A 20,427-nucleotide genomic window follows, 5' to 3' on the forward strand; every position below is an offset into this window, starting at 1 on the left:
TGTGAATGGAACTGCAATCATTTTTTCAGTACAGGCAGTGGTCCTACGGACCACTGCCTGCTCTGAAAACATGAAATAAAAACGTATAATTTTTCTTTTTAGTATTGCATCTCATTTTCCTTTAAGGAAAACGGGCTGCATTACAAAAAAAGAAACTGCTTTATTAAAAAGCAGTCACAGACATGGTGGTCTGCTGTACGCAGCAGGCCACCATCCCTGTGAATGCTGCCACTCACAAGGGGGTCGCAAATTGCGACCCACCTCATTAATATTAATGAGGTGGGCCTTTGCGACCCCATTGCGAGTCGCAGATGGTGTCAGGGACACCATCCTACATTCCCATTTACCACTCGCAAATTGCGAGTCGCTCTGACTCGCAATTTGCAAGTCGCAAATTGGAATCTACCTACATCTGGCCCTTAGTGCTGTGTTGCTACTCAAGGTTTTTGCTGCCATTCAAAACCTTGCAAAACAACTTTGCATGTTTTCAAATATCTGGATTAGGGGGTTGCATCACTTATCCACCACAATGCATGGTGCAAGCATGAAGTACTTCAGGTTCCCTTACCAACAAGTAGGCCACTCTGATATCAGCCATTCTGGAAGTGCTTGTTGATGATACTGTGCTGGAAGAAGCAGGCATCATGCGCACTTGCAGGGTATTTGGCCAGCACATTGGTGAACATCCCCAGAAAGTCCACGATGGCCAGGATGTTGATAGAGTAGGTGTGCTTCCAATTCCTGTACAGGTGGGATATTTCCGCTGGGGGAACCAATTGCATATTTGTGCAATCTATGACACCTAACACATGGGTAAATGCCGCAATGGCATAGAAGCTTTCCTTGTTGTTCAGCTGTTGTTGTTGGGTCTTGGGGAAGGGTATGTGCTAGGGAGTGGGCCTGATGATGCCATGCAGGACAAAGGGTATGAAGGCAGAAAATGATGCCTGTGATAGCCCTACCTCTCTGGCTGACCTGGAAAGAACTAGACACAAGCATGTGGAGGACAGCCATCAGATTGACTGGTGGAGCAATGTTAGTGGTCATAGCAGTTGGTGGCTGGAGGCTTCACCCAATCTTGTGAAGCAATTCAATAATAGACTCCCTCCTAAGTCTATACACATTGATGACCTCATCCTCCCAGAGGTCAATGAGGGAGATGTACTGCTGGAAAGCACGCTCTCTCCTCCTTCACTTCCTACGTGGTGGTGGTCTCCTTCTGACTCCTATTTGCAGGATCACAACCTGCATGGCCTAGTTGAGCTTGCCAAAGTGTTTTCAGATTTTCAGGTTTTTATACCACACCCACTGCATCATTTCCAACATATTGGTCAACAATGTACATATTTTTTTATGCCTTTGAGTCTTTGCCCGCCACATCCAAATAATGCGTCACACATTGTCAAACCTATAAATATCACTTCACTAGATCTGCATTAGATTTTGCAGGGAAAAACCTACCCTGCAAATTTTAATTTATGCCTGCTGTTGCTGCTTTAGGCACAGATTTTGCCCAACAAAAGCCTTTAAAAATGACACCTTTGACCAAATGCATAATCTTATAAATATAAATATGGAGTACTGCTTGCACTGCCATTGCAATAAAATTTGTGACTCAATGTTGGCACAAGCCTCCCATGTATATGTCCCTATGTTTATTCCTTATGTAATGTTGAGTAAGTTACTACTGGCATCAAAAGATGAAATTAAGACTTTAGAATGAAATTATCAAAACATATTTTGGCTCAGTTGTGTCCCAAGTTAGGTTCTCATTATAAGTTCACTAGGCTGGTAAAAAAGGATGCCACAGTATTAGACTTGTCAGCCTTAGGGTAGTCTTCCCCTAAACCATTTGCTTTCATCCTCCATGTTTGCTGATCTTGTTTTTGCTGGCCTTAGAACTCTGTGTACTCCGTCACTGTTAACCAGTGCTAAAGTGTATGTGTGGCTTCCTCAAAACATGGTAATATTGGTTTATCCCCATTTGGCCTATTAAATGTACTTATACATCCCTGGTAACGTGCTATTATGTATACTCAGTGCCTATAAATTAAACACTATTAGTGGGCCTGCAGCACCTATAGTTCCAGCCACTTAAGTAGCTATTTCAAACATGACTCAGGCCTACCATTGTAGGCTGTGTGTGCAGTTTTAAACTGCCATTTCAACCTGGCCAAATAAGCTTCTTGCCTGGCTCAAACGTACCTTTTAATACATATGTTACCACTAGGGTAGGTCCTACACAGCCCACAGGACAGAGCGCTATGTATTTAAAAAGTAGGACATGTGATTTTAAGTGTTACATGTCCTTGTGGCGAAAAACTCTTAACTTCATGTTCCCCTGCCGCTACACCTGCTTCTCCCGTAGAATAACATTGGAATTAACCTTATTTTTGGCATCTTTGGAATTGTAATGAAAAATCATCCTTGATGGTGCAGGCAGATTATTACAATTTTGAAAATGCCAATTTTAGAAACTTAGAATTTTCCTGCCTTAAGCCATGTAGTGCCTACAGCATGTCTCAGGATCACATGACAGAGTGTAGAGCTTAGGTGTGCCTAGATGGGAAATTACTGGCAGGATGGGAGAGTGGAGTTCGGCATCAGCCTAATCACGCCTAAATAGACTTTTCTTGCCCTTACCCAAAGGACGGCATAACCCGTATAGTTAACTTAGAGCCAGGGCAGGGGAAGCAGGAAACCTGTGCATTTCAAAGGGAAACCTTTAGAAACTTCTCCCATTTCAAAGGTGGGAAGAGGTATACATATTGGACCTCAGATGCCAACTCTTGGTACACTCTTGGACATGTGGAGGCTACTGAAGAAGGAATGGTGTGCTGCTTTGCTGCCAGAAGGACTTCCATTCTGCTGCCCTGCTACTCTGGTGCTCTGCTGACCTGCTTGTTGAGAAGGAAGATTGGAGCTGCACCTTTCACCCTAGCTTGAAGCGACTCTAATGGTCAGCCAGTTGACCTTCTGTTCTGTGATACAGGTACAAAACAAGAGTTTCCAAAACTTGAAGCCTTTTGAAAGCTGGCACAAAAGTGAGATATTTTCTTTATTCCTCCATGCTTTTCCATCTTTTTCTGACTTTTCAGCACTGTACAGCACACATACAAAGTGGAAAAAGCATTTGCATAGTATTTTGTACAGTTGAAAACAGCGCTGACAATAGGGAAAGGGGAGGATAGTGCCACCTCTATTAGAATATGGCGCTTTCCTGCTCGCTCCTTGTCACGCAATGCAGTGCAGCAACTTTGGTTGTTGCGCTGCGTTGTGTTGCCTATCACCTATCAGAATCTGGGCCCAAGTCTTCACTCTGTTGCATCGACCACCACTCTAACCGTCAACGCTAAGCTCCAGCCACAACCATCTAGGATGCCAACAAGAACTTCGCTCTACTTTGGAGGACACCCACAATGCTCTCCCTGCTCTTTGTAGGCCCTTTCACTGTGAACGGAACACTTGGGACTGTACAGAGATGTAACTCTTACAACAGGGCTAACTTGGCCCCTGTATCGGACCCACGCTTCATTAGGGTCAGCCTGAACTTGTAACTATCTCCTGGTCTCACATGTACATGTAGCCGCAAGTGGCACTTTGTGCTTCTTGGCACTATTTTCACCTAAACCTTTAAAATTGCATATGTCCGGTTCTACTGATTGGATTTTTGTCGTTTTGGTCTTGTTGTATTAACTAAATTCTACTCTATTGTTCTAACTTGTTGTGGGATTTTTCTTGTATTGTGTTTTCACTTTATTACTGTTTAAGTGATGCCTAAATACGCTACACATTGCCTCTAAGTTATGCCTAACTGTTCTGTGACAAGCTACCAGAGGGTTGAGCACAGGTTAGTTTGGGGTTTGATTGTGACTTCACTCTGACAAGGATTGTGATTGCTGCTTGAGTAGGGGTTTACCCCCCTCAATCAGTAACCCAGAGGATGCAGTGTTTACCAGAATATGTCAACATTCACGTTTTTCTGCTGGCAGTGACCCATAATGTGGAACTGGAGTTTTCACACTTATTGCCCCATGATTTCCCACTTTGTAAATGGTTTTACTCATTCTTATATTGCTGGGTATTTCACGCAAAATGTCAAAGGGAGAAAATAAAAGAAGAAGAATCCCGAAAATGGCACACACATTGCACTGTAAGTGGGATTTCCTCAGCACTGGGAAAAATCCTATTGATGCTAAAAGATGTCTTGATATACATTTCATGCTATTTCTCACTTTAGTTGGTACAACAGCCGGGTATATAATTACTATTGGATTGGCATCAGTTAATGGTTCAGGATGCTGTCTGGGAACATGGAGTGCGATTTTATGACATTCCCCTACCCCATTTCACCCATCTCACCCCTCACCCCACGCACAAACACACCCACATACTCACAGCCTGCAAGAAAAATGTTCCTTCTTACTGTCCTATATCCCTTGCTGGCTGACAATGTTCCCGGTGACCCACTGTTGCCCTACTGTAGGGCCAGTATTGAGTCAGAGCTTCTTCACAATGAAAACCTAATTTATGAGCGCCAAGGAGTGATAACATTCCGGTCATATAAGACTGTGTAATAATATCAAGTAGTGATATTAAAGGCTAATCATAAAGGATAATTAGCTTCATTCAATGAATGTGAGTCACCACCAATGGCAGCCACTGCAAGTGCCTTTGATCATTCTCAGATGAGTATTTGTTGGGGATATTGTAGCGGGAAGCCTAGAAGAGCGGATGCATGTGCCTGTCCTTGCGAAATTGCTTACTAAAGCATCCCGCACTTTGCAAGCACAGGACATCAATACATGCATTTCAAGTACCACAAATAAACATTTAAGTGCATTCAGCTGCTATGCGTTCATTGTTTATAATTACTGATTTTACTTGTCACATGAATAGAGCAGACCTCCAAATATAGCTGTTTCCACAACGCAGCAGTGCTGGCGCTTCCGTATTAGACAGCTTAATGACAGAGCCTCTGTTCAGTTAAAATGAAGCAAAATAAGGCAGTGGAGAGCGACAAGAAACACACATAATTGAGATAAGGTATCCTGGAAAGATCTATGTCTGTAAATGCTTCCATATCTCAGGGTGTGTGATTCGTTTTAATAATCCTATATTCTCTGGGTTCACTTCACAAATCTGTTTTCATCTGTAACCGTAAATTTAGGTCCGGAAATGGCTCTACTCCCGTTTTACGGATTTCCACAACAGATATATAGCTGGCATAAATGCCTTTACTGTCACAGAATTATCATCTATGGTTGCGGACAGTTGCACGACACAAGGGCGAATTAAGGCATGATTTCCTTTGTGGGGTTTTGAATGACCACAAACGTGTGAGTTCGTGGTCATTCACAAACTCGTCTTGAACTCTTATAGCTTTGAAAAAGGTCTAAGATTTGCTTCAGAAAGGCGTGGAGTTGATACCCTTCCAGTGTGGGAAGGGGAATAGAATGCCCCAAACTTCGTATTAGTGTAGAAGAAGTGATATCTGCATGGGGAAAATTGATCCATCTGGGGAAAATAAAAGACAATTTACAAAGAAACGGGGTTTTGAAAAGTAGGCCACTTTTCCCTAAAGCAGATCTGTACTGTGCGCACAATTTCACGTTGGGAAAATAGCAGCTCATAAAACATTTACAATTGCACCAGGAACTAGAGGAGAATACAATGAATACTAGTTATGCACTGAAGTATATGTTGGACCCAATAAAGCTTGTGGAGGTATAAATGCAGGACATCAGTGAACTTGGGACAGCATCCAGCCAAGAACCAAAGACCGTGTTGAAGACAATGCTTCCAAACCTAAGACAAGAAGCATAAGAAGTGGTAAGAGAGTAGATGATATTATGGCCAACATTCAGACCCAGCTCATCTATAACGGTATAGTAAATTAGCAGCACGAAGAAGTGATTACCAGGTTAGAGAAAAAGTTAGGTTTATTAATTAAGACCCATAGCTTTGTCCACCCAAATTATGCTGAATGGGATTCTTTATAATTTTCAATTCTTGCAGATTAAAAACAAATATTTTCCTCTTTTTCAACCTTGCATACATGCTTTACACTGAACTATTGTCCAATCAGAACTGACTCTTTCCCCCCTTGTTTCATAGGAGAGTACACTTTGTACCAATTTTATGATTTTCTTAACTCTCACTGGATTCCAACAGGCTGAACTAATTCCTCTTATACTTCCTGCATTGTACTTAGAATTTGTAAATTCTCTCTCATTGCCGCAAAAGGACTATGATCCGTGGCATCATGTGGCATGACTCTATATGACGACCATCTTCCTCAATTGCTTTACGCAAATCTTTCTACTGTTGCCTGATGTTTGTAGTGCACCTTTAATTACCTGATAAAGCTTTTTGACAGTACCATTCCCATGTGGGTAGCATAGACATGTCACCTGTGAACTTTTCAGATACTCGTCATTTATTCACACTTACACAAAATCCCATTGTCATTTAAAATGTTATCTGAGAAACCGTCTCTGATGAGAACTTCATATAAACATTTGATTAGATGCAATTAATGGTCATATATCGGAGTTTTGTAGTATCCGATCGCTGATTTTCTACTCACTTTTATACCTTTGGAGACACTAACGTCCCAACAAGGCAAAATGAGAATGGTGATAAATGCGTCATCTTGACTTACATGTGGAAAATTGTCCCCTATAACTAAACTATAGAAACAGACCAACTTTCATTGTAAGCATCAATAGTTATGGTATAAATCACAATATAAACAATAGAAATATGACAGCTTAAACGGGAGAGGGACATGATACTAACTTTCTGCACATATCTAAAACATCACACTTTCTAATAGAAAGAGATACGAGAATCTGCAGGAAAGCACATGATAAGAATAGAAAAGGTCTCAACAGGACTGGTCATGGTTTTCACAACGGAATATCTTCAGAATATATTAATCCAAAAGATTTGTAAAAGTTGTTTAGGTCTCCTGAAAAAAGTATGTTGTGTTTTTTTTTGCAACCCTAAGCCTACCATCACTTTGACAGTGGCCAAGCATTTCCCCGAAGCCTTCTTCATACGACACAAGAGCTGAGTAATGGAGATGAAGGTGTAGATTGGTTAAAGAAAGCTTGTACCACATAGTTAATGTAATCCAAGGATATAGACAGATACAAGTAGCAATCACTATTAATTGACAATCAGAAGATCAATGTTGTAAAAAAGGATTGCACATCTTAACGTCCCTGTAAAATTATGTTCCTGCTTTTCTAGTTCTCCTCTTAGACTTCTTCATTGTGAGAAAAGTTTCAGCAATTCCGTACCCATGTGTGTCATTTATTTCATGTTGTTATATAGCAACCTATCACAGAAGAGGTATTAAAACACTTTACATAGAACCAAATACTTTAAACAAGTATGTCAAGGAACACCAAAAACAAAGGGCGGTGAGAGAGGCTGAGGGGAAGGGATGGTAGGATGGATCAATGCAAGGTCAACAACATTAAACAGCTAAATATAACTCATGTAGTCTCTCTGGATATAAAAGAAAGAAAATATGTGTGGTCAGCGTTAAAGGTGGTGTTTTCCGTGGGCCGCCAAGAAGCTTATTTAGTCACCATAAAGGTAAGAGTTGAAAAAGTAAGTCTTGATGCCTTTCCTGAAAGATAGGAAGACTTAGCTGTTTCCTATTTCAAAGGAGGGAGTACCAACAGCTGGGTGCCACTTTAGAAAAGGATTGCTTCAGTGCTAAATCAGAATTTAATTTAAGTATGTCTAAATTTATGAAGGGCTTGCTTCTAAATCGTCTAATCCCTCTGGACAGCATCAGGAGGGTGGCTATGTATAGAGGTCTGTTGTAGTGCAAGGCAAAGATTTAAAGATTATGCAACCTAATCTGAACATGTTTTGCACCTTGAGAGGTGGCAAATAGAGGTCTCTCAGAATTTTGCATGTATGATTGAATCGTTTTTCTCCGAAATTAGACTGGCAGTGTAATGAAAGATGGCTTTGGCAGAGGCAATGTTGATGTCAGAAATCCTGCAAGAATGGCATTGACTGCGTCAATTCTTGAGATTGGCAAGGTGTGGAAGGCTAATTTAAGCTGGTCATAGGAGAGAAACTGTTTGGTTTAATTAAGATGTTGAAAGTGGAAGCTGGCAGATTGTGTAACTTTTTTTTACTTGTGATGACAAAGACAGAGCAAAGTCCAGTGTAAAACCAAAGCTTTGAACCCCAATTTAGACATTTCAGTAATTAGAATAGGATTGATCTAGGAAGAGGTAGATTAAGCAGAATTCTGTTTTTGATGGATTTAATTTTAGACAGTGTGAGTCTACCCATTACTGAACTATTTTCATGTATTTTGTCAGGGTGTGTGAGCCTTGTATTAATGGTATTTTTAAATTTAGGTGCATGTCATCAGCCCATTCATGAAGTTTTGAGCCAATTATTCTGTTAGAAATTGAGTCTTTGGTTGGCAGTCAGGTTACCCCCTGTCCAAGCAAGGACCCTCGCTCTGTTCAGGGTAAAGGAGAATCACCCTCAGTAAACCCCCACTCACCCCCTTGGTAGCTTGGAACGAGCAGGCAGGCTTAACTTCACAGTAGTTGTAACAAAGCACACATTAACTCAGTGAAAACACTACAAAATGACACCTCACAGGTTTAGAAACATAGGTAATATTTATCTAAACAAAACAAGACCAAAACAACAAAAATCCAACATACACAAGTCAAGTTATGAATTTAAAAAAAAGAATAAGAGTCTTAGGCCGCCCATCAAATAATGAACCACTAGACCGCTGTCAGTTCCGGGGCGGGAACCACCGCCATGCAAAGCCAGGAGGAAATGAACCAAATATAAGGAAACACTCACTGGAGGCTCACACAACACGCTGAAGCAGACATGGATAGAGAGCTGCAGATCATGCCAGCCCTGCTCCTTGCCATATACGTCCACAACAGAGACTGTTGACGAAGATGAAGACAGTAAAGAGCGCAACCTACTAAACAAGGGAAGAAAGGGCACAGTTACATACCCACCCACTCCACCCACCCTGCAACGCTCCCACAACCCTTCACAGCAGCACAAGCCATACGCCCCACAGCAAGAGGTACTTACCCGACACAAGGAAAATCCAACCTGCCCAAAGAACATACATGTGCCCCACACCCACAAACAATGAAACGAGAGACCACGGATCCAGAGTATGCCTCCAACAACACAGGTCACACATAAACCTTTATTATGCTCACTGAGCAACTGAAGTGCATATAAGGCCAATGACTAGTCCATCTGAAGACAAGTCTGATGCGCTACAATGGCCCCAACCTGACTCCCACAAGTGCTACGGTACTCCACCTCATAGGGGCAACAATGGGGCATCCAGGCACCTCAGGGAACAGGGGTAGGGGGTGGTGGGGGTGGGGAGTTACGACGGGGTGGGGCTTAGATTTGGAAGGTGGAGGGGGATGAAACAGGTTCAGCACGGGGCTTCTTCTTCTCTGGGGAAGGGGCACGGGAATGTGAAGGGCGGACAGGGGCGGGCTGTGACGTGGAAGGAGTGGACAGGGCAAGGAGGTGTGCATGTTTAGGGACGAGACGGGGTTGGCCAGTGGGTTCGAATAGGTCAACAATCGAGAGAAAAAGTTTCTTAGGTGCAGTTGGGGTGGACCTGGAAGAAGGAGTGGGAGTGGAGGTAGAGGGAGTGGTCGTAAGTGGTGTAGGTGTGCGTGATGTAGGTGCAGGTGACTGTACAGTATGCTGAAGTGTGGTGGATATGTGATGGGTGGGTGTTTTGGTGCGTTTGAGTGTCTTTGGAGGAGGGGGGTGGGCACAGTGGGACAAGACAGGCTGCCAGTGTGAATGTATGTTGTCTGGGTGTCTGCAAGTCTGGTGAGTGTGCTGCATGTGTCAACTAAAGTAGTTGTGGTGAGTGCAGGTGTGGTGTCTGGGGTGCATGAATGGATGTGTGCTATTGTGGTAACTGCAGGAATAGGGTCAGCAACATTGAATGAAGGTGCAGTGCCTAAGGGTGTGCATCTACTGGGGACAGACAGGGAGGCGGAAGAGGTGGACACACTGGGGAAGTGGATGTTGTTGTGTGTGCATGTGTATGTTGGCTGTGTGTATGCTTGTGGTGGGAGGTGTGTTGCTTCTGTTTTGAAGTGTGCTTCTTGTGTGTTGAGGTGTGTGCCTGCGTGACAGAATGTGGGCTTTGGACGGGTGAAGGGAGTGGGGTGCTGGAAGGGATAAAGGAGGGTTGGAGGGGGGACGGAATGACCAGGGACACTGGCTGCCATCCAAGAGGAAGCCAGAGCCTGAAAAGATCTCTGTAGCCCAGACACAGCACTATGAATGCCATCCAGATAGGCATTGGTCTGCTGCATCTCTGACGCTAGCCCCTGGATGTCATTGATGATGGTTGTCTGCCCCACAGAGATGGTTCTCAGGAGGTCAATAGCCTCCTCCGTGAGGGCAGCAGGGCTGACTGGGGCAGAGAAGGAGGTGCCTGGGGTGAAGGAGACGCCCACCCTTCTGGGGGAGCGGGCACGGGCAACTCAGTGGGGAACAACTGGGAGGGTGATGATGGTATGGCGGTGATGACACAGTAGGTTTGGGCCCACTAGGTTCCACCACCTCCAGGGAGCTACCATCGGAGGAGGTATCGGAGTCACTACCTCCAGTGGTAGTTGCCTCCCCGGTGGTACTCCCCTCACCCTCCAACCCACTGGTCCCCTTGGCTTCGGACGACTCTGCCTCTGAGGATCCGTGGGCCGCTGCATCCCCAATCACCGGTGCCTCAGCTCCCTCGCCAAATGATGCTGATGTACCCAGACAACACAAGAGAACAGGGATGGGGGGACAAAACAGGAGAGATTTTGTAAATAGCTGAATGGAGGTACAATAGTGGTTCACTCATACATCCACCCAGAAAACCCTCCAACAGGCAGCACCTACCGCTATACCCATGGCTATGCCCCTGACTAGTGGCCAGAACCCTGCTCTACACCCATTCCCCAAATAACTTAAGGACCTGACGTGTAGTAGACCTTACCAAAACGCCTCTACTCCCCACGGGGGCCATAATGTAGATGGACATCAGTCATAGTCCCTGCAACTAAGCAGCATAAATCCGAATGCACACAAACACATCCATCAAGGGTCAATAATATGGTATGTGTACTCACCCCTTTGTGACTGCTGTGCAGCCTTCAAGCACCCATCCAGGTCCGGGTATGCCACCGCCAGGAGGTGTTTCATAAGGGGGGTCAGTGCCCGTTGGGAGGACGTCCCCAGCTGGGCCTCGCAGATCTTTCACGCCCAGCACCACAGGTCTTCCCATCTCTTCCTGCAGTGGGTGCTCTGCCGGTTGTAGACCCCCAGGGTCCGCACCTCCTTGGCGATGGCATGCCAAAGTCCCCTCTTCTAGTGTGCGTTTACCTATAAGGGACACACAGAAATGTAACACAGAGGTCAGACACTGGCCACTTCCATGACCAGAGGCAGGACACAGCAGTACACTCAGTGGAGTACCTGCTTGCACGAGATCAGGGAGTCAAGTGAAATTGGGGTGACGAGTTAGCATACGCACCGCGGCAGTGTGCACCGTCACCGCCCGCCGCGATCATGATACGCTAGGATTCCCCATTGACATCCATGTTAACCAATTAATTTACGCACGGCGGTAAACACTGCTTTACGCTGTTACGTCAACTGTTAGCGGTATGAGGTCACTTCTACAACGACAGTCCTGGATTACAGGGGGCAGACATTTTGGCTAAAACTACACATTTGTAAAACTCTCATCTGCACAATGCAGGCCCTATTGTTCCCCAAACAGCCATAGCCATGTGATAATTAACATTACCTCACCTGACCAGCCCTGATCTATCATTGTGGTCATGTTGCTGTTATGTCACACACACTATGCATTAGTGTTGATGACAATCATGCCAGCACTGGTGAATGGACAACAATGTGTGAAGATGTATGTGTGTTCCTCACACATGTTTTTAACTCCTCCTAGGTACAGACCCTTGTGGCGAGGAAGGGCCCCATCGGTGAACATACCACTTGTTGATTTACGGACCATGGTGGAGCGTTACATCATTATCAATTACAGATTCACTTGTGCAACTATCCTTGAAATTTGTGCATTACTGGATCCTGCACTGACTCCGGCAAATCGTAATCAGCATGCCATCCATACTGAAGTGCAGGTGCTCTCTGCACTTCATTTCCTGGCCACGGGCTCATTTCAAGTAACAGTGGGCATGGGTGCAGGTTTTTCACAGCCAATGTTTAGCATTATACTGTCAAGATTCCTGAATGCATTTGTACAACACCTACTGTCCTATGTGAGGTTCCCCAAAGTGCTGACCTCCCTGCCATCATGTGAGACTTCTATGCCTTTGCCAATACCCCATGTGATAGGTGCCATCAATGGCACCCACATAGCTATCATCCCCCCAAGAGTCAGTGAACAGGTGTACAGAAACAGGAAGAACTTTCATTCCATGAACATTCAATTGGTGTGTACTGCAGACCAGTACATCACACATGTAAATGCCATGTTCCCTGGTTCAGTCCATGATTCATTTGTGCTGAGGAACAGTTGTGTGCCACACAAGATGGAACAACTACAAAAGGACAGAGGGTGGATCATTGGTAGGTGTTTCTGTCACTTACTGCCACCTAGCAGACAGCCAGGCTGTCTGCCTCTGAGGCTTGTCAATGAAAGTTCTGTTTTGCACCTTTTTCTAGGTGATTCTGGCTATCCCAACTTGCGTTGGCTCCTGACACGAGTGAGGAATCCTGGAACAGATGCAGAGAGGAGTTACAATGAGGCCCATGAACGTACTAGGAGGGTGATAGAGCGCACAATAGGTCTCCTGAAGGATAGATTCCATTCTCTACATATCTCTGGCAATTCCCTGGCCTATGGGCCTTAAAAGGTGTGTAGAATAGTGGTGGCCTGCTGCATGTTGAACAAGGTGGCTGTGAGAAATTCTATCCCCCTCTTGGAGTAGGAGGGTGCTGTATATCCAGACCAGCTTCCTCAGAGAGGGGATGAGTGATGGTGATGATGAGGAAGGGGAAGACCCAACTGATACAACTCTACTTCCAGTAACTTTGTGGGACAATTGGATGAGATTGGTAAAACTTCACACTTGTATAGCACACTACTCACCTGTTAAGGTCTCAAGACGCTGTACACATACCACTATGGAACCCCTCCTGGCTTTTCCCTGTGAGTCACCCACAGTGTGAAGCCAAACATCCAAGCACTGTCAGGGCCATTGTAGAGATTAAGCAAGCTATTGCCCAGAGTGGGACTCATTAATTAGATTAGGCACCAAGGTAAGAATTATCTGGTCTAAGGGAATTGAGCCCAAGACCCGCCAAGATGGGAATCGAACCCTGGTCCCAGACCAGATGTCTGCATCAGGGTCTGCTGCTCTAACCATTGTGCCACATTTATCCACAGATTGGTGTCTATGCATCATACTGTCTGTGTGCCTTGTCATCTAGGGGGTTGTTGGGTCAATACTAATTGCCACTGTGTCCAGGTCTGCATAGTACTGATTACAATTTAGTCTAATATTTCAACATATATGTAGGCACAACAACATATAAGGCGTGTGGTGCTTTTCATGCTACTCAGATACCAATAAAGGAGTTATCAACCAGTTGCATCCACACTTCACTTTGTGCAAACTTAATGACAGGGGACATTGTAACAGGTGCAAATGTGTTTTATTTGGCGCAGGGATTAAATTGTGCAGATTACAGTGATGGGAGTGGGCAAATGGTGGTTGTCCAGTATGGCAACATGGTTGCAGCATTGTTGGCAGTAGTGGTAGGTCCATCCATGCATTCATGAGTTTGTAGTATTTGTAGCACTGTTTGGTGGTTGATTAAGTGGGACACTTGGAGGACAGTTTTTGGCAGAGTGTGGCTCAATGGTTAGAGCGGCAGACCCTGAAGCAGAGATCTGGCTCAAGACCAGGTTTCAAGTCCCGCTTCGGCAGGTCTTGGGCTCAATTCCCCTTGACCAGATAATTCTCGCCTCGGTGCCTAATCTAATTCATGGGTCCCACTCTGCAACTCTGGGCAATAGCTTGCTTAATCTCCACAACGGCCCCAACAGCGCTTGGATGCCTGGCTTCACCCTGGGGGTGCTCAGGAGTGGGCGCCTCACAGGGAAAAGCCAGGAGGGGTTCCATAGCGGTATGAGTACAGCGCCTTGAGACCCTAACGGGTGAGTAGTGCGCTATGCAAGTGCTAATTTACATTTACATTTACATTTTTAGAGTCACTTCTTAGAGGGGGCCTTGTTCTTGGCAGGTGTTCCTGTGCCATATCTTGGCCTGAGGGCCCGTTCAGGTGCTTGTTGCAGGCCTGTAGGGGTTGAGATTGATCTCCCCTGTGTGCCTTCAGAGGGTGGTACATGTGAAGTTGCTACTGATGCTCTTGTTGTCCGGTCTGTGTCCTGTGTTGTAGTGGGGGCTTCCTGTTCTGTGTGGGCTTCAGGCTGTGTTTATACAAGCTGCAGCGGCGCACCTGCTCTGCTGGCCATTGTGGCATTGTGCAGTTTCCTCTGCTCCATGGTCTCTTGGTGGTATGCTTGCTGCATCCTCTGACTCTGCCCCAGGGTGGATACTATCTGGGCCAATCTGTCCTGGGTATGGTGATATGCTCCCAGGACCTCAGAAATCACGTCATGGGCTGCAGCATCCATCCTGTGGCCTCCCCCCTGGACCACTGATGCCCTCCCACTGGGCCTAGGCCCCTGTGCCTGTGTCCCCTGCACAGGTCTGGCGGTACCATTTGTACTGGGGCCATCATCTTCCTGCCTGTTGGTAGGGGGTGACTGTGGCCTCTATACTTTTGTTCCACCAGTCTGTGGCCTGGATACACAGGTGTGTGGACACTTGCCCTGGGCTGATGTTATTGTCTGGGTGGTAGGGGTGTCAGTGGTATCCTGGGTGGGGCTGCAGGATGGTGACAGTCCAGGACTGTGTGAGGGGCCAGGCTGATCGTCAGTGTCCAGGGTTCCATTCCCAGTGTCCTGGGAGGTGCCTCTGTCTCCCTGTGGGGCACTGCCACTCCTTGTCCTGTCCGTCAGGGTGGCATGGGTGGTGGTGCCTGTTGGGAGAAATGGACATGTCTGTTACATTAGCATGGTTGGATGGGGTGCACAGGCCTTGGCGGGTTTGTGCAGGTCACACACTTTCCAAGCAGGAATGCAAAATAAAGTCCAGTCTTTGTCCACTTTCACAGGCATGAGCAGGAACTGCAGAATAGCCCAAGAAAGCACAGTCACAGGCAGGGGCAGCACTTCTCCTCAGCTCTTCTCCTTGGAAGATGTTCCTCCTGATTCCAAAAGTGATCTAATTTTTAGGGGTTTTGGGTGCTCTTATACCCCTTTCTGCCTTTCAGGTAGGCCTACTTCAAAGAGAAGCCTCTGTTGTTTTCAAGATCCTGCCTTGTCCAGGCCAGGCCCCAGACACACACCAGGGGGTAGGAGACTGCATTGTGTGAGGGCAGGCACAGCCCTTTCAGGTGTAAGTGACCACTATTCCCCTTCCCACAGCCCAGAAAGCCCACCAGGATATGGAGGCTACACCCCAGCTCCCTTTGTGTCACTGTCTACAGGAGAAGTACAAACAGACCAACTGTCAAACTGGCCCAAACAGGGCATCCAGAAACAAGCAGAGTCACAGAATAGTTTAAGCAAGAAAATGCCTACTTTCTAAAAGTGGCATTTTCAAACACACAATCTAAAAACCAACTCCATTAAAATATGTATTTTCAAATTGTGAGTTTAGAGACCCCAAACTCCACATGTCTATCTGCTACCAAAAGGGAATCTGTGCTTTAATAATATTTAAACACAGCCCCCATGTTAACCTATGAGAGAGCTAGGCCTTGAAAACCGAATTTGGTAGTATTTCACTGTGAGGACATGTAAAACACATAAGTACATGTTCCACCTTTAACATACACTGCACCCTGCCCATGGGTCTACTTAGGGCCTACCTTAGGGTGCCTTATATTTACGAAAAGGGAAGGTTTAGCCCTGTGTACACTTACGAAGTCCGATTGGCAGTTTAAAACTGTCCCCACAGACACTGCTGTGGCAGGTCTGAGCCATGATTACAGGGCTACTCATGTGGGTGGCACAACCAGTGCTGCAAGCCCACTAATAGCATTTGATTTGCAGGCCCTAGACACCTCCAATACACTTTACTAGGGACTTACTAGTAAATAAAATATGCCAACTAGGAATAAACCAAACATCAATATAATTTACACAGACAGCAAATGTGCTTTAGCACTGGTTAGCAGTGGTAAAGTGCCCAGAGTCCTAAAGCCAACAAAAACAGGTCAGGAAAATATAGGAGAAAGGAGGCAAAAAGATTGGAGATGACCCTTCAAAAAGAGCCAAGTCCAACAGATTCCACTTACAGGTTGAATAAAATTGGGGCTAGGGTGGATCCTGGCAGGATGCCACATGTCATTCTTTCCCCTAGTGCTGATTAATTACCTAATTTTACAAGCTGAAACATGCTCATCAAAACCAACAAGTGAGAATTGTATCTTCCCTTCTTTTTGTGAGAAGCAAAAGTGGGTGGCATATTTTTTATACTGATGCACGCCATACCATAGCAAACGCCTACACATATGATCAAAAACCTCTAGATGCTACCTCATCTCACTAAAACAACAAACTCTCTTGCAAGTCCTACCTATAGAGAATAATACATATAGCAAATAGTTATCTCATGTTAGAAGACTACCCTCACATTCAACCCACTCACTCAAAAATCTAGATCATCATGCCCTCCCATCACAAGAATACTTAAAATATACATCGCCTCCCTGAACTCTATTTCGCATATCATAAGTTTGGTATACCCTATAACACTTTCACATAACCCCTTCAATTAATAAGTAAGGGCCAGATGTACGACGCATTTTTCCAGTCGCAAACAGCCATTGGGGACGCAAACGGGAAGGGGTCCCCAGGGGCCCCTTCCCATTTATAAATGGAAGCATAAACAATTTTCAGAGCATATAGTGGTCCCATGGACCACTGGCTACTCTGAAAAAATGAAAAGAAAACTTTTCATTGCTTATTTGAAATGCCTTCGGTTTTTCTTTAAGAAAGGAGGCCACCATACCTGTGAATGTAGCCATTCCCAATGGGGTCACAAATAGTGACCTACCTCATGAATATTGATGAGTTATGTATTTGTGACCCCATTGGTTGTTGCTAAATATGTCTGAGACACATTGGTACATTTCATTTTGCGAGTCTCTAATTGTGACTAGCAAAATGAAATGGACATACATCTGGCCCTAAATTCTAACTGGCAGGAGATACACAATTGAACATCAGTTCCTTCCCTAGATATTGGTCTTGTCTTGTTGTTCCCATTGATTCTTTTATAATGAATGGCCCAGAGACAGTTTGGTGCTTCTGTGTTTCTTTTAGCTCGCAGAATATTAGTTTATTGACCATAGTTCACTTGCTCACCTCTACAGTCATATCAAGAAACCCTTCAGAGGTGTTTTGCTAATTATTAAAAGGCAGCAACATATTGAGACATATTATTATAGTCTAACCATTGGTAATCATCTACATCTATATCCAGATCATACCAGTAAAAATGGTAACAAAAGAGGGAAGGCCAACAGAACCATGGTTTACTGATCCCCTGAAAGATAAGAAAAGTATTCGTTGAAAATTAGAAAGACAATGGTAGAGAACTTAACTTGAGCATGACAAAGCACAGCTAAGTATGGCCCTGAAGAGTTACAAAGGGGAAATCATGATAGCCAAACAAGAGTGTTACACTAAGATCCTAATAGAAGCCTCCAGCAATGTGGTTCATAGCTTAGTTAGGCGAGCCTGCACCAAACAAGATGTAAAGCCCTTGCAAGAACTCTGTGACAAGCTTTCAGAATAGTTTAATGGCAAAATGTAATAAATCTTAGCAGTTATCAATATAGCACCCATAATGAAGGATCAACCCTTGAAGGTGGGGATGGTAGTGGGATCCCCCCGGAAGGCACTAATATAAAGCTAGATAGAATAGAACCAATACTGTAAATATTCCATAAGGATCAGTACTGTTCTGAAGGATTGGAAAAAAGAGCAAGTGACTCCACTATTGAAAAAGCGTTCAGCGGATCATAAAAGTATGAGTAACTATCACCCAATATCTTTACTTCCCTTCCCTACTAAAATGATGGAAAAATACATGAATAAAGTAGATTTCCTGGAGCAGAATAGTATCCTGTAGGTAAAAACAGAATGGGATCCGTCTGGCACATGGAATGGAGACAGCTCTAATCCTGACCCTGGGTGAGTTTAGGATGACAGTTGACAGGGTTCAAATGACAGTACTGGTATTATTAGATCATTTGTCAGCATTTGACACTGTCACTATCAGTTACTGTTACACAGACTTAAAGAAATAGGTGTGGAGGGAACCTGCTTGCTAGGGTTTGAATCACTCCTGACAAAAAGATGCCAAGTGATCTCTAGTCCTCCTTTCTATCAAAGTTTCGGAAAATGGAGCATGATGTTCCTCAGGGCTCCACTCTCAACCCCATTCTATTTAATATCTATACACACCCATTATTAAGGCTGCTTAGATACTTTGGGATATCATTCATGAACTATGTAAATGACACACCGCTGATTGAAACGTGTGAGAAAAACAACATCAGTTCTGTAAAGAACTTTCAGCTCTGTTTAAAAGATATGGCAAGCTGGCTAACAAAGCACTATCTAATATTTAACAAAGGAAAAACTGAGTTTCTATGCTACTTTCCAACACAACAGGAGCCACAACCCTTGATTTGTATTTCTTGCAAGAAGTTCAATGACAGCAGGACAGTATGGTAGTAATAGAAACCCAGCAACACCACACTAATGACATTACTAGTTGGGGGGGATTAAAGTTTGTAGCACAAAAGTTATACCTTCCCACAAAAACAGTACAAGACAAAGCCTGTTAGTGGTGCCATGTTAGTAAACTTGCAGATCACCCAGGGGAAAAAATAGACTCTTGAGATCCTTCAACATCACTTTTTGTGGCTATCCATATCCAAAGACGCAAAGCCCTTTGTAGCAAATTGTGCAAACTGTGCACAAGTGAAGAGCTCATACCAAGCCCCGGCTGGTCTTTTGCAAACCTTACCTACACCACCTGAGCCTTGGCACACAGTATCTTTAGACTTCGTAGTAGAATTACCAAAATCTCAAGCTGGGTTCATCACGGTTCTAGTAGTGGTAGATCATTTGACCAAGATGGCACATTTCATTCCTCTAAAAACGTTACCTTCGCCTATACAATTAGCCCATGTATTCCTACAATCAATAGTCCATTTACATAGCCTTCCTTCAGTAGTCATGTTCAATCGAAGAACACAGATTGTGTCCAAATTTTGGAATTGCCTTTGTCAGAAATTGGATATGGATGTCCACTTGTCATCAAGTCACCACCCACAAACAGATGGACAAACCGAAAGAGTTAACCAGTGTATAGAGTAATATTTACTTTGTTATCTCCTAAGTTCAAAAGTGTATTGGGCTGAGTGCTTGTGGGCAGCCAAATTTGCGTATAACAATGTAATACATGTATCCACTGAATATTCACCCTTTTTACAGCAATTATGGGTATCATCCTCGATTATTGGATTTGAGTATAGGACATCAGTTAATCACTCCTGCAGTACAAGACTTTTTACGACAACTGAGCGACATTCAAAAAAATGAGCAAAATAAGCATACACAATATATGCAGATGAAAAAGACGTCAGAGGCCAAATTATGAAGTGGGACAAAAGGTTTGGCTATCAATTGAACATTAAGGGGGTTATTACAACTTTGGAGGAGGTGTTAATCCGTCCCAAAAGTGACGGTAAAGTGACGGATATACCACCAGCCGTATTACGAGTTCCATAGGATATAATGGACTCGTAATACGGCTGGTGGTATATCCGTCACTTTACCGTCACTTTTGGGCCGGATTAACACCTCCTCCAAAGTTGTAATAACCCCCTAAAATTTGAAAGGTGCACAAAAGTTTCATCCAAGGTTTGTGGGTCCTTTTACCATCATCAAAAAGATTAGCAAGGTGGCATTGAAACTAGAACTGCCCACTTCTCTATCAATTCATCCAGTGTTTCATGTCTCCTTATTAAAATCAGTAGCAGAGTCAATGCATTGCCGAAAAAGACCTCTGCCAGTAATAGTGGATGATCAACTGGAGTATGAGGTCAGGGCCATATTAGGCTCTGAATCAGTACTTAATAAACTTCATTATTTATTGGACTGAAAGGTTATGGGCCGGAGGATAGTTCATGGGAACCGGCAGGAGGTGTACATGCTCTCCAATTGGTTTTTCAGTTTCACCATCGATA

This window comes from Pleurodeles waltl, chromosome 10 (genome assembly GCF_031143425.1).
Source record: "Pleurodeles waltl isolate 20211129_DDA chromosome 10, aPleWal1.hap1.20221129, whole genome shotgun sequence".
In the NCBI taxonomy this organism is placed as follows: domain Eukaryota; kingdom Metazoa; phylum Chordata; class Amphibia; order Caudata; family Salamandridae; genus Pleurodeles; species Pleurodeles waltl.